Raw genomic sequence first — 13,118 nt, 5'->3', positions numbered from 1 at the left:
TTTCCAGAAGGTTTTCACCTTAATTTGTCCAAATCTATTGGAGAAATCACTGTTTATGGCAGCTACAGCCTTATGTGAAATATATTTCTTAAGTAATAAGACCTAAGGTCAAAACTGCTCCTTGATCCATGGGCTGCGGAGTGGATGTTGTGTTAGCAGGCATGAAAGCAACATCAGTCTTATTGCTCATCTGCATCAGAGCTTCTGGGTGAGCAGGTACATTGTCAATAAACAGTAATTTGAAAGGAATCCTTTTTTTCTGAGCAACAGATCCCAACAGTGGCTTTAAAATATTCAGTAAGCCTTGTTGTAAACAGATGTGTAGTCATCCGGGCTTTGTTCCATTTATAGAACACAGGTGGACTAGATTTAGCATAATTCTTAAGGGCTCTAGAATTTTCAAAATGGTGAATGAGCACTGACTTCAGCTTCTAATCACCAGTTGCAAGAGACTTAAATGACAGTCAGCCTCTTCTTTGAAACTTTGGAGCCAGGCATTGATTTCTCCTTTCTAGTGATTAAAGTCCTAGATGACATCTTCTTCCAATATAAGACTGTCTTGTTTACATTGAAAATCTGTTGTTTAGTGTTGCTACCTCTATTAGTTATCTTAGCTAGATCTTCTAGAGAACTTGCAGCAGCTTCCACATCAGCACTTGCTGCTTTACCTTGCAGTTTTATGTTCTGGAAATGGCTTTTTCCCTCCAACTTCATGAACCAACCTCTGCAAGCGTCATACTTGTCCTCTGCAACTTCCTAGCTTTTCTCAGCCTTTATAGAATTGAAGAGTTAGGGTGTTGCTCTGGATCAGGCTCTAGCTAAGGGAATATTAGAGCTGGTTTGATTTTCTATCCAGGCCACTCAGACTTTTTCCGTATCAGCAATAAGGCTGTGTTTTGCTTTCTCATCTTGTCTGTGTTTGCTGAAGTAGCGCTTTTAATTTCCTTTAAAAACTATTCCTTTTTAAAAATTTCTTTTTTCAGTGTTCCAAAATTCATTGCTTATGCACCACACCCAATGCTCCATGCAATACCTGCCCTTCATAATACCCACCACCAGGCTCACCCAACCCCCCACCCCCCTTCCCTCCAAAACCCTCAGTTTGTTTCTCAGAGTCCCCAGTCTCTCATGGGTTGTCTCCCCCCTCCAATTTCCCCCCAACTCACTTCTCCTCTCCATTTCCCAGTGTCCTCCATGTTATTCCTTATGCTCCACAAGTAAGTGAAACCCTATGATAACTGACTCTCTGCTTGACTCATTTCACTCAGCATAATCTCTTCCAGTCCCGTCCATGTTGATACAAAAGTTGGGTATTCATCCTTTCTGATGGAGGCATAATACTCCATCGTGTATATGGACCACATCTTCTTTATCCATTCATCTGTTGAAGGACTTCTTGGTTCTTTCCACAGCTTGGTGACTGTGGCCATTGCTGCTATAAACATTGGGGTACAGATGGCCCTTCTTTCCACTACATTTGTATCTTTTCCTTTGTCTTCACGATTTGGATAGCCATTTGGTACAAGAGGCCTAGCTTTTGACTCATTTCAGCTTTTGACATGCCTTCCTCACTCAGCTTACTCATTTCTAGTTTTTAGTTTAAGGTGAGAGATGTGTGACTTTTCCTTTCACTTGAGCATTTAAAGGCCACCGTAGGGTTATTAACTGGCCTGATTTCAATATTGTTGTGTCTCAGGGAGCAGGAAGGCCCAGGGAGAGGAGAGGGAGATGAGGGAACGGCTGGAGCAGTCAGAACACACACACACATTTATTAAGTTTGCCATTTTATATGACACCACATAACAATTACAATAGTAACAGTAGTGATCACTGATCACAGATCACCATAATAAATGTAATAATTATGACATGTTTGAAGTATTGTGAGAATTACCAAAATGTGACACAGACACAGGAAGTGAGCAAATGCTTCTGGGAAAATGGTGCTGATAGATGTGCTCAACAAAGGGTTGCCACAAGATTTCGATTTGTAAAAAATGAAAAAAATTAAAAACAAAGTATTTTCAAAGTACAATAAAGTGAAGCACAATCCAATAAGTTATGGTTGAACAACTTAGATGCTTATTTTTGAAAAGGGGCCAAAATAGGCAAATACATGAAGTGCTTGTCATTTATGTTAGGCATTGGAGCTGAATTACAAAGTGTGAAAATCAAATTAATTCCTTCACTATAAATGTGCTTTGTAAAACCGTAAAGTGCCATGTACGTATGTGCAGTGTTCTCAATGCATAAAGCTCTGTCTTAGTCTCAATGTTTATTTTTTTTTATTTAAATTTTTTCACTGTAACAGAATTCATTGTTTATGCACCACACCCAGTGCTCCATGCAATACGTGCCCTCCATAATACCCACCACCAGGCTTCAATGTTTATTTTTAACTTTAGGAAGAAGGATGGTTCAAATCATTTTTTTTTAAGATTTTATTTATTTATTTGACAAAGCGCACAAGCAGGGAGAGCAGCAGGCAAAGGGAGAGAGAGAAGCAGATCCCTACTGAGTACCTAATGTGGGCCTCAATCCCAGGACCCGGGGATCATGACCTGAGCAGAAGGCAGATGCTTAACTGACTAAGACACCCAGACGTCCCTGTTTAAGTCATTTTAGGAAAAGCTAACACACCGTGGTATGTATAAATTCTGGTATGTTTCTTAAACAACACTTATGTTTTATTCAGTGGTCCTATCTTGGTGATCTTCTACTTGACAATTATTGGGGACAATAAGGTTAGTATAATCAATAATATACTTTTAGGATCCATAGTTCACATGCTGTTCTTACACGGTACTAATTCATTTTACCTCTGCAAATGATATCTGTTATGGTCCCTATTTTACAGATGAGGAAACTAAGTCTCAGGTTAGTGGTATCTTAGACTTGGTGGTAGTAACAGAATCATAGGTTTCAATGAAATTGTGTGAGAATACAGAAGGAAACTGAGGAGAACGTTACTGAAGAAGCAATATCAGAGTTGGTTTGTGAAAATTGAGTAGGAGTTTTCTAGATGAAAGAGGTAGGAAAGTACGTTAAAATGATGACATTGTCACTAAAAACATTTCTGGAGACTGTTCCTATTTACGTATTTTAAAATTGCCTTCAAAGTATATGACACATTTTTCCACATCTTCAATTGCGGCAAATCTTTGAATTTGAAGGTATATCCAAATGTTGGGAAATATGAAAAGTCATTCAGATTCAAGCTTGGTAAATAAAGCCAGTCTTTTATCATTATCAGCAGATCACTTAAATAATACTATGTTTTGTGAGCAATTTATATATAAATAAGCTCTAAGGCTAATTCCAAAAAAGTTTTTTGAGCCTACCTTGCAGTCAGATGGCTAAATAATAGGAATATGAATCTATGTGTGTGAATGAGAAACTAACTTCTTTTTTCCTTTTTTTTAAGATTTTATGTATTTGACAGAGTGGGAAATTGCAAGTAGGCAGAGAGGTAGCAGAGAGAGGAGGAAGCAGGCTCCTGACTGAGCAGAGAGCCCGATGCAGGGCTTGATCCCAGGACCCTGAGATCGTGACCTGAGCCAAAGGCAGAGGCTTAACCCACTGAGCCACCCAGGCGCCCCCTACCTTCATTTCTTAAATAGAAAATAAGTATCCAACATATTTGTCCCTTGTGCCTCTAGGAATCTGTGTATGCAGAGATTCCATCTATAATTTTACTCTGCATTAGAGATGGCTCTGAGGCCTACAGGCTGTGAGATCCCTGTAAGTCATCTGTATCCTCAGAAAGTGGCTTTGTGTCTTTGGAGGAGTTACTTCTTGGTAAATGCTTATTTAAAGGAGTTGGATTAAATAAGTGGATTTTGGGGCGCCTGGGTGGCTCAGTGGCGTAAAGCCTCTGCCTTCAGCTCAGGTCGTGATCCCAGGGTCCTGGGATCGAGCCCCGCATCGGGCTCTCTGCTCGGAGGGGAGCCTGCTTCCTCCTCTCTCTCTGCCTGCCTCTCTGCCTACCTGTGATCTCTGTCTGTCAAATAAATAAATAAAATCTTAAAAAAAAAGTGGATTTTGATCATCCTATAGATTGAGACATCGGAATGATTGCAAAGAGGTGATTCCTCTTTATAAGCACACTTCATAGGCGAAGTGGGAACGTGCTTATGAGACTATGGAATTCAGACTTCTGTTTCCACGTTGGTTTTGAATAGCGGATGGCTGCTACACCACTAGATTCCATGGGTTTAATCTGTTCTTGGTAAAGTTAATTTAGGAAAAAGTTGCCTTGAAACAATTCAGATGAAAAAAAAAATTGCAGCATGTGAAGTAAATTGTGATTATATAAAATTATGAGATTATATCCAACTTGATTTTGACATTCAGGAGAGGAACGTGTGTTCACATAATTAGTTTTGGTTTAAGTATCTAAGTGGACTTAAATATGACCCAGGGTGGAAATGAGCAGATAGAGTGTTGTAGACAGTAAAGCACTATGCAAAACACCATGATACTCAATGGCCTTCTCCATTTTGTCCAAATCCCACATTCTTGAAGATATAGCTCTCATTCTACCTCTTTCTTCAAGTCTGTCCTGAGTTCTTCATTGTAATAACATATTTCTTCTCTGAACACCCAGAGCATCTCATCTTACCTTTCCTGTGGTATGTAACTCTGTCCATTTTGTTACCACTTCTTTGTATATATATTCTTCCCCTACCACTGTATATTATGTCCCATTAGTTCAAGGTTTATGGGTCTTCATCTTTGTTTCTTTATGTGATGTCTGACACAGGGTCATCATAATGTGTTTTCAATACATGATTGTTGAAAGATGAATGAATGATACAGCCATGATCAAGCAAAGAGGGAAATAAACAGCTCCTTCCTAGGATATGAGAGATAGATTTTTTTTTTGCCTCACAAACATGCAGTCATGCAGGTCTAGAGCTAGAAATGAAACGTAGGTTTATTTTTGTTGTGTTTGTTTTTTCTTAGTCAAGGCGTTTAATCTACTATGCTGATTCTTTATGCACAGATGGAACCTTATCATGCATACAAGTCTCTGAAGGAAATAATTTTTGTTTAAACTTTGTCTTAGAAACTTCAAGGGAATTCAGAACAGGATTTCTTTAATGATGTACCCATATTATATTACCAATTGCCAAGCTGAAAAATATTTGGCAGAACTTTTGGCTTCTGAGGTTTGGGATACCTTCCAGGTAATCTGCCTCAGGATTTTGAAATACAAACAAATGAGTTCCAGTTCAAACTTTTTTTGAATTAGAGCTGCCAGATCTTTATTTCCCTCCCATCTGAACATTTTGGTACAGAAATACCAACCAAGCAGAAAGAAGATAATCAGCCAACATTTTCTGAGGTTATTAATGGCCTTGGTTTAGAAGCACAACATGAGCATGAATGGTTTAAAACTTCGTGTTTCTTAACAGTAACTGACTTCTAGTTCTTGCGATTTATTTACCAGGAGGTTTTCCCTGATTTTTCTTTGGGAGAAGAGGGTGAGGGTGTTCCTTCTGGCAGAATCAAAGCAGTAAAGAAGATTCTGAATGTTCCTTTGTTAAGTGTTACACACTTAGCTTTGTTTTACTATTGTCTGGGAGCCAAGTGTTTTTCAAGTCACTCAACATTCTATTGAGGCATGCTCAGTAGGCATGAGTCACTGAATGTGATTATAAAGCAAAGTTTAACATGCATTGAAGAGAGGCATGCCTGGGATCTGGTGCCATGAGCACCACACCTAATGAAGAAACAGGATAATCTGGATGAATGATATAACTTCAGTCATTTCTTTTTCTTTTCTTTTTTTTTATTTGACAGAGATCACAAGTAGGCAGAGAGGCAGGCAAAGAGAGAGGGGGAAGCAGGCTCCCTGCTGAGCAGAGAGCCCAATGCAGGGCTCAATCCCAGCACCCTGGGATCATGACCTGAGCTGAAGGCAGAGGCTTTAACCCACTGAGCCACCCAGGCGCCCCACTTCAGTCATTTCTATAAACCTCAGCACCAGTTCCCGGTGAGTTCTGAGGGAGATAAAAATTTTTTGGAAGAAAAGGTTAAAAAAAAAAAAAAAAAGGAGCACCTTCTCCCCCTGACCCCACACTCACTCACAGTCTCTCACACTCCACATGCATGAACATGTTCAGTAATGAGCATGGTTTCTGTATGATTTTTTGGCTATAACACCACTGTTCATGTCAAGGCTTGGGGGATGGGTGTGGGGAGGTGACCTAGAAAATACTTTGAAGGATGGGAAGGCGAAACAGGTCTTAATTTTAAGAAATTTCTCTTACCAAGTCTTTTATTAACTTTTATTTTCTTTGATGGCTATGGGTTTACATAGAAATATAGCTCTAGAATAAAATGGACATTGTGGCACTGAAGAAAAATAATACAAAATTCAAAACTTTCCTTCAAAGGTTCAGATGAAGTGAAGTTTTCTTCTCCTTAACTTTGGCTTGGGGGAGGACCCAGGCTTCTCAGTACAGTTCAAAGAATCTAGATAAAAATAATCCTTCTCAGTTTAATAACATTTTAAATTCTATTTTTTACTTAAAATCTTTTGGGGCCATGTGGGAAGTTTTGATAGGAAAATGTGTATTTTTTGGAGTTTACATAAACTTAGTCATTTTCAGGTATCCTCACAAGCTGGCAAGAACCCTGCAGTTCAGGTCATCAGCCCCACGTGTGACCTGGGTGTGGCTGGGGGTAGGGGTGGGCAAGCAACCTGCCACCGGGGAAGAGGCCCTGACAGGTCTGGAACTGTCACTCAGCTCTGGCTTCACTGGCATTCCTTGCGACATCTTAGAATCTATAGATCCTTGGAAAACGGAAATAAACAACAACAAAATTTTTTTCAGGGAATTCTCATTTTTCTTCTGGCTGCTTTCTGTCCATGGGAATGCCTTATTACATTACCTGTTCCTTAACTTTCCAAAATCCTCCATCCTGCCGCTTTGACGGTTGAGAACTGTCTCTTTAAGACACTTGCTCTTCCCTCCACAGCCCAATGCCCAGACTCAGGTCCATTCCTTAATGCAGACTGGGTATGAGATGGTGGTGGTATTTGTATGAAAACAGGAATAGCCAACATGTATCACATTGTTTCTGTGTGTCACACCCTTGGCTAAGCCTGGCTGACCTGTCTCAGGTTGTTACTACTTTATAAGGTATATATGGTTATTTATTCCAATTTTATTCCTGAAGAGATGGAGCCACAGATCGCAAGTTCTGTAGATACTATGTGGGACATTGGATTTGAATTTAGGACCTAGTATATATAGGTTTAATAGCATTAGAGTTGAGAATATATAGTTACCAACTTTGAGACAATTTGAGCAAAAAATAGTGACCGTGTGGAACTCCATGAGTCTATAATTACCCTTAAAAAAAATCTCCCAAAACAAAACTTTTTTTCCACCATTGGAGATGATTATGTTTACTGATTTCTTATCTAATAATTGGTAACTTAAAATAATTAAATATTTTGCATGTTTTTCCAGAAGAAACTCTATTTCAGCAAAACCAAATAGTCCCAAGTAATGAAGGAAAACTTTTCCTTATAGAGGAATGTCAGCGCCTAATGTAGGTGGAGTAGTATGGTTGGAAAGTTGCCATTTGCAGCCCTTGATGGACTGATAATGCAAGCAAGAATGCTCAGTGGACGCTGAGTCAAGGTTTGATGGGGACCATCACCACTTACTTCCCCAGACTGCTTGCTGATTGAAAGGAAGGGAACATTGCTCTGCAGTAGAAGTATCATGTCATCACCTTGACTCCCTAGGTGTACTTGACCCCACTTTTGATAGAATGACCAGATACTGTGAAGATCCAGATGTGGCCCTATGATGTAGCAATACCACCTATGAAGTATTCTTGCCAACAGTGAATCTATTCAATCTTTACATACAACTTCCACTTCATAGAGAATACAGAAGCTAGAGGAAAAACCTAGCTAGCACCATAAGGAAGTAATTAAAAAAAAAAAATCCAGAAGGCAGATCGTTCTATAGACAACCCGTCTGGACTTTCCAATAATTAATGCCACAGTACAAAGAGTGGGGAGGAGGTGTTTTAGAGTTATATAATGAACAATGCTATCTGTGATCTTTCAAAGGATACTGATTTGAACAAACCAGCTATAAAAAAGATACTTCTGGAACAGTTCAGAAATTTTGAACATGATATTAGGGAATTACGAATAAGTTGTGTCAGGTGTGATAATGGTACTGTGATTTCATAAGAAAATACTCTAATTTAGAGATGCACATTAAAGTATTAGGGAATGAATTATTACATTATCTGTAGCTTATATTAAAATACTTCAACAATAAAAACTGAAGCAAATATGGGACAATGCTAATAATTCATAAATCTGAATGATGGCATAGATATATCTGCTCTCCTACTTTAGTATTTTTGAAATGTTTGTAATTAGAAAATGTGAAGCCTTGGAAGAAGGGTGGCACAGTCTGGGAGCAGAGAGTCCTGTATTCCAGTCCCGACCCTCCAGCTTACTCTTTGAGGGGCTGGGACAAGTCCCTTCCGTCTGTGCTTCAGTGCCGTCATTGGAAAACCAGCAATTATAATAATATTGGCACTATACGATTGTTGTGGGGATAACATGAGTTAACACAAGTGACTTGCCTAGAACAATGACTGGCATATAGTAAGCTCTCAACAAATGTTAGCTGTAATTACTTTGTGTAGGTGGAGTCAGACAAAAATTAGGCTCTAATCCTGGCTCTTTTATTAGCTATGCTGCCCTGGGCTGTTTGCTTAACCTCACTAAAACTTCATTTTCATTTTTAAAATGGAGGTAATAATACTGCTAAGGTTGCAGTATATTAATCATATTATATTAATATTATATTATATTAATTATATAATACATATTAAGTTGCTAGCACATAGGAATTGCTTAATAGGTGATAGTAATAATCGTGACTATGCGGGCTGTCAAATAGTCACCATAGTTTCTCAGACCTCATTGCCTGACCCCAATGCATGGCTACTATTAGAACATTCTAGCATGGTAGCTATATGGGGAAAAGCTGATGGTTTAACAAGGGGAGCATGGGATGTCCCTTTTGTCTCCACTCAATGTCCTGTCACGGTGGATGCTGTGCACTCTGGGCGTATGGTTTGGTCCATGCTTCAGGTAAAGATTTCTGCTTACATAGGGCAGGATGGAGCCTATAGGGTGGGCACCATGGGCAGTCAGGGCTTTTTCATAAACCTACAGCATGCATAAGATCCAGAAGAAAGAAAGGAATGTGGTGAGTTGGGGAGTCTGGCTCCTCTTTGTTTCTACTTCAGGCTCTCTTAGGACTTTGAAAGAGTCCATGAGAGTGAATGCCTTTTCATGGTGGTCATCTCTTAGTGTAGGCCTTTGCAGCCTTCAGGTGGACTGACCTCATTAGATGTTCTGTGAGGCTTGGCCCTTTGCTGCTATTTCTCAGTGTTGAACTTAAAAAGCTCAGAGGGTTTATGTACTCCTGTGCCTTACACGGTAACATTGCCAAGGAAGACAGTGCTTGTAATACTTGATTCTTGTGGTTAGGTAGACTTTTGATTCTCTCATTAGAGTAGTATGAAACTGATCATTGTCTTTTGCACTGAGTCTATTTTTTCCTCTTCCTTCCAAGCATCTCTCTCCATTTCCTACTTTAGACACTAAGGGTCTCATGGCTGACCTCTTTCCCCAGGATTAAATTCCACAGACAGGGACACATGTGTTGCTAGAAATCTGTGTGAGATGCAAAGGTCTGAAAACACATCAAAGCATGTGTACAAACAATGGGGAATAAACAGTTAAGGGTGGACAAACGTGAAGAAACAAATAGGTTTTTATGGCTCCTGAGGCAGGAATGTATGCCCCAGTTCATCAACATCTTTGTTTTTGTCTTTCTGGGCAGATGGAAACACTACATTTTCTAGGGAAGGCCATGCAGTAGAGTTGTGGTCAACTGAATGGGAACTGGTCTGATCTGTGCCATTTTAGGAATGGCCCATAAAAGTTGCCATGTGTGCTCATCACTCTTTTCTCTGCTTTTCTTTCTCATCAGCTGGCTTGAGAGTGAGAACTTTTAAGGGCCAACATGAGGTTAGAACCTCAAGAGTGAAGGTGTCTGGGTTCATGAATGACTGTGTGGAGCAGAGTACCTCCGCGTCATCCCACATTGGGCTATTACGTGAGCAAGAAGTAACATTTTGTTATGTCAAGGTGTGGTAGTTTGGGGGTTGTTTGTTACAGAATTTAGGCTACCTTGAAAAATACATCCTTTTGACCTTGTTTTCAGCTGCTAAGTATGGCAGTGATATTGCTGACTTCCTGAATTACATATTCAGGAATATGTAATTTTTATTTTACAGTATGTAAAAGATGTATGCATGTAATGTATTTATTCAGTATGTGTGCTAAATATACAGTCATTTGTTATTCACACGATCTGAGGTTATGGTAGTCAAAGTCCTTTTTATTTCAATGATTTTATACTCTAAAGGTATATATATCAGTTAGTGTTTTCCAGAGAAATAGAACCAATAGGAGACTGTCTGGTCTATCTATTAAGAGTACTTATTTTAAGGAATTGGCTCACATGATTTGTGAGGCTGTCAAGTCTGAAATAAGCAGGGCAGACTGACAGGGTGGAACCCAGGAAAGAGCTGATCTTGTAACTGAGCATCCCAGCAGTATAGAGATAGACTTTCCTCTTCCTTGGGGGCAACTTTGTTTTTCTCTTTTAAGACTTTCAACAGATTGGATGAGGCCCATTCACTTTAAGGACAGTAATCTGCTTTATTCAGAGTCCACTGATTTAAATATTAATCTTATTAAACAACAAACAAACAAAAGACCTTCACAGCAACAGCCAGGCTGATGTTTCACCAAATAAGGAGGTACTGTGGTCTAGGTCATGTGCCACAAAAGGAACCGTCAACAAAATATTCAAATCTAGGTAGACCTTATGGAACACCTTCTGGTTATGGGATGGGTGGTACTCTTCCTGAATGGGATGACCTCATTCTTGTTTGTCCAGTGGAAAGAAAAGGAATGGCTGGACCTTTGAAACCCACAAACAGGTGCTTCAGCATTGGAGCAGAACCCTCAACATTGGAATCAAGGAAGCACTTGAGCAACAAATAATGTTGGACCACCGAGCATTGCCTCTTGCCCCTGCACTGGGTGTTGTTCTTTCCCAGTGGCTGTTCTGCCTCCCTCCCTTCCCTCAAACACTCCTCAACATCTGTTGAACTCACTGCTACCACTTGTTTCATGCTTCATTTTTTTTTAAGTTTATTCCTAATTTTTCTTAAATTTTTTATTTTTTTAATTTCTTTTCAGTGTACCAGAATTCATTGTTTATGCATGCTTCATTTTTTGACCTGGGTTTTAGGTTCTCATCTTGTAGTTCATTCGGAATGTATTTCTTTCTTCTTTACTAATCCAAACATGTCCCATCATGTCATTTCACATTCCACTATCTTTCATCTAGGAGTCTTTTCTGCCATTTTTCACTCCTCTAGCAAAAATATCCTTTGAGGCACTTGCATCCGTGTACAACCAACAGATAATTACTTTCACGGGAAATTGTCAAGTGGCACAGTTTTCCTTTTGCATGTCTCTTGGGAATACATATTTAAAAAAATCATACCACAAGCCCATTTCAACAAAGTTATAATAAAAAACTTAATTAACAGAAAATAACATAAACCTATAATGAATTGGCTGTATCACATACTGATAGCAAGAACAAAAACAAAAAAGGAGCCTTTCAGTGTCCAGGAGTCACAGTTCCCCAGCTGTCACAGGACTTGCCTGAATGTGTTATCTAGGAGCCCTTTGCATGTCCGCATCAGAGTGTCTGCTCCACCCTCTTCTCCATCTGTCAAAGGCATCAGATGCTGGGAGGTAGGCAGCAGGCCCTCTCTCAGGAGCTCTGGTATTTTCTGTTTGTTTTTGTTTTGTTCTGTTTTGTTTTGTTTGAAGATATCTTCAGCCAACTACTTAAGACTTCTGTTGAGCTGCTCTGTTATGGTCATCTGCTGATAATCTTTACAGTATAATGTCATTGGTGGATGCTCATCTGGACTTTTTCCAAATGGAAAGCAGTATTGTTTTGCTAATTCTAGAAGATAGAGAAGGAACTTTATTTTGTGGGTGGTCAAACCATCTTTTTCTCTTTTATGTTTTATTCTGTAGACCCTGAATTATTCCTGCTTCATCTCTAAAATGATGAACTTGTATTACCTTATCATCCTAAAATCTGATGACTATTATCACTATAAGGAAGTTGTAAAATTTTTTGCAATCAGGAACTATATTTCATATTCATTGAGTATCTTCATATAACAATGTTAGGTACTCTATAACTATTTGGTGAGTGTTAGAGGTTCAATTCGTGTTTGCCCCAAATGGTTTTCTGTCAAATTAATAATTGGGCAACAATTATGTAAAGTCTGTCTAAAAATATCTTCTTTCAGAACGTTAGATACTTTGAAATTTGACTGAGAGACCAAGTGTATGTAAAGGAGAAAATATCCTTGAGAGAAAAAAATAATTCTAATCTTTTTTTTTTTTGAAAGTGGAGAAGTATTGGAGTCATCTCAAGTCAATGAATTCCATGTACCTGCAATTACTATTCCAGTAATTACTATTACTATATCATTACTATTAGATATACTTTAAATCAGTCTTTGAATGAAAAGTATATTTCTGAAAACACATGGTTAGCCAGATGATAGCTAGAGTGATTGATTAAAAACTCACTGTTGGCTTCCCAAGGCAGTGTTAGGAGGTCAGAGGCAGTGCAAAAAAGAGGGCAGGGAAAATCCTTTCTAATTATAACTATGAAGGTCTCAAGAGATGAATTAGAGACAAAAGAGATGTTATTATTCAGAAAAAAGCAACTAATACCTCAAGACTTTAAATACTTACCCACAATTTCATAGCAGGTACTTGAGAAGGGTGGCTATCCCAAACAATTCTTTTTCCCAGGGCAGTGTATGTTCTCTTATTCTGGACTCAGTGAGAAGCAAGTCCATTGCCTCAGTTCTACTGAGCACATTACCTGTGGATCAGTGTTGGTCTGAGTCTTCAGCAATAACCAAGGTGTGTCTGAAGAGGGTCTGGG

This window comes from Meles meles, chromosome 4, assembly GCF_922984935.1.
Source record: "Meles meles chromosome 4, mMelMel3.1 paternal haplotype, whole genome shotgun sequence".
Lineage (NCBI taxonomy): Eukaryota > Metazoa > Chordata > Mammalia > Carnivora > Mustelidae > Meles > Meles meles.
Note: the sequence above shows the minus strand (reverse complement) of the source record.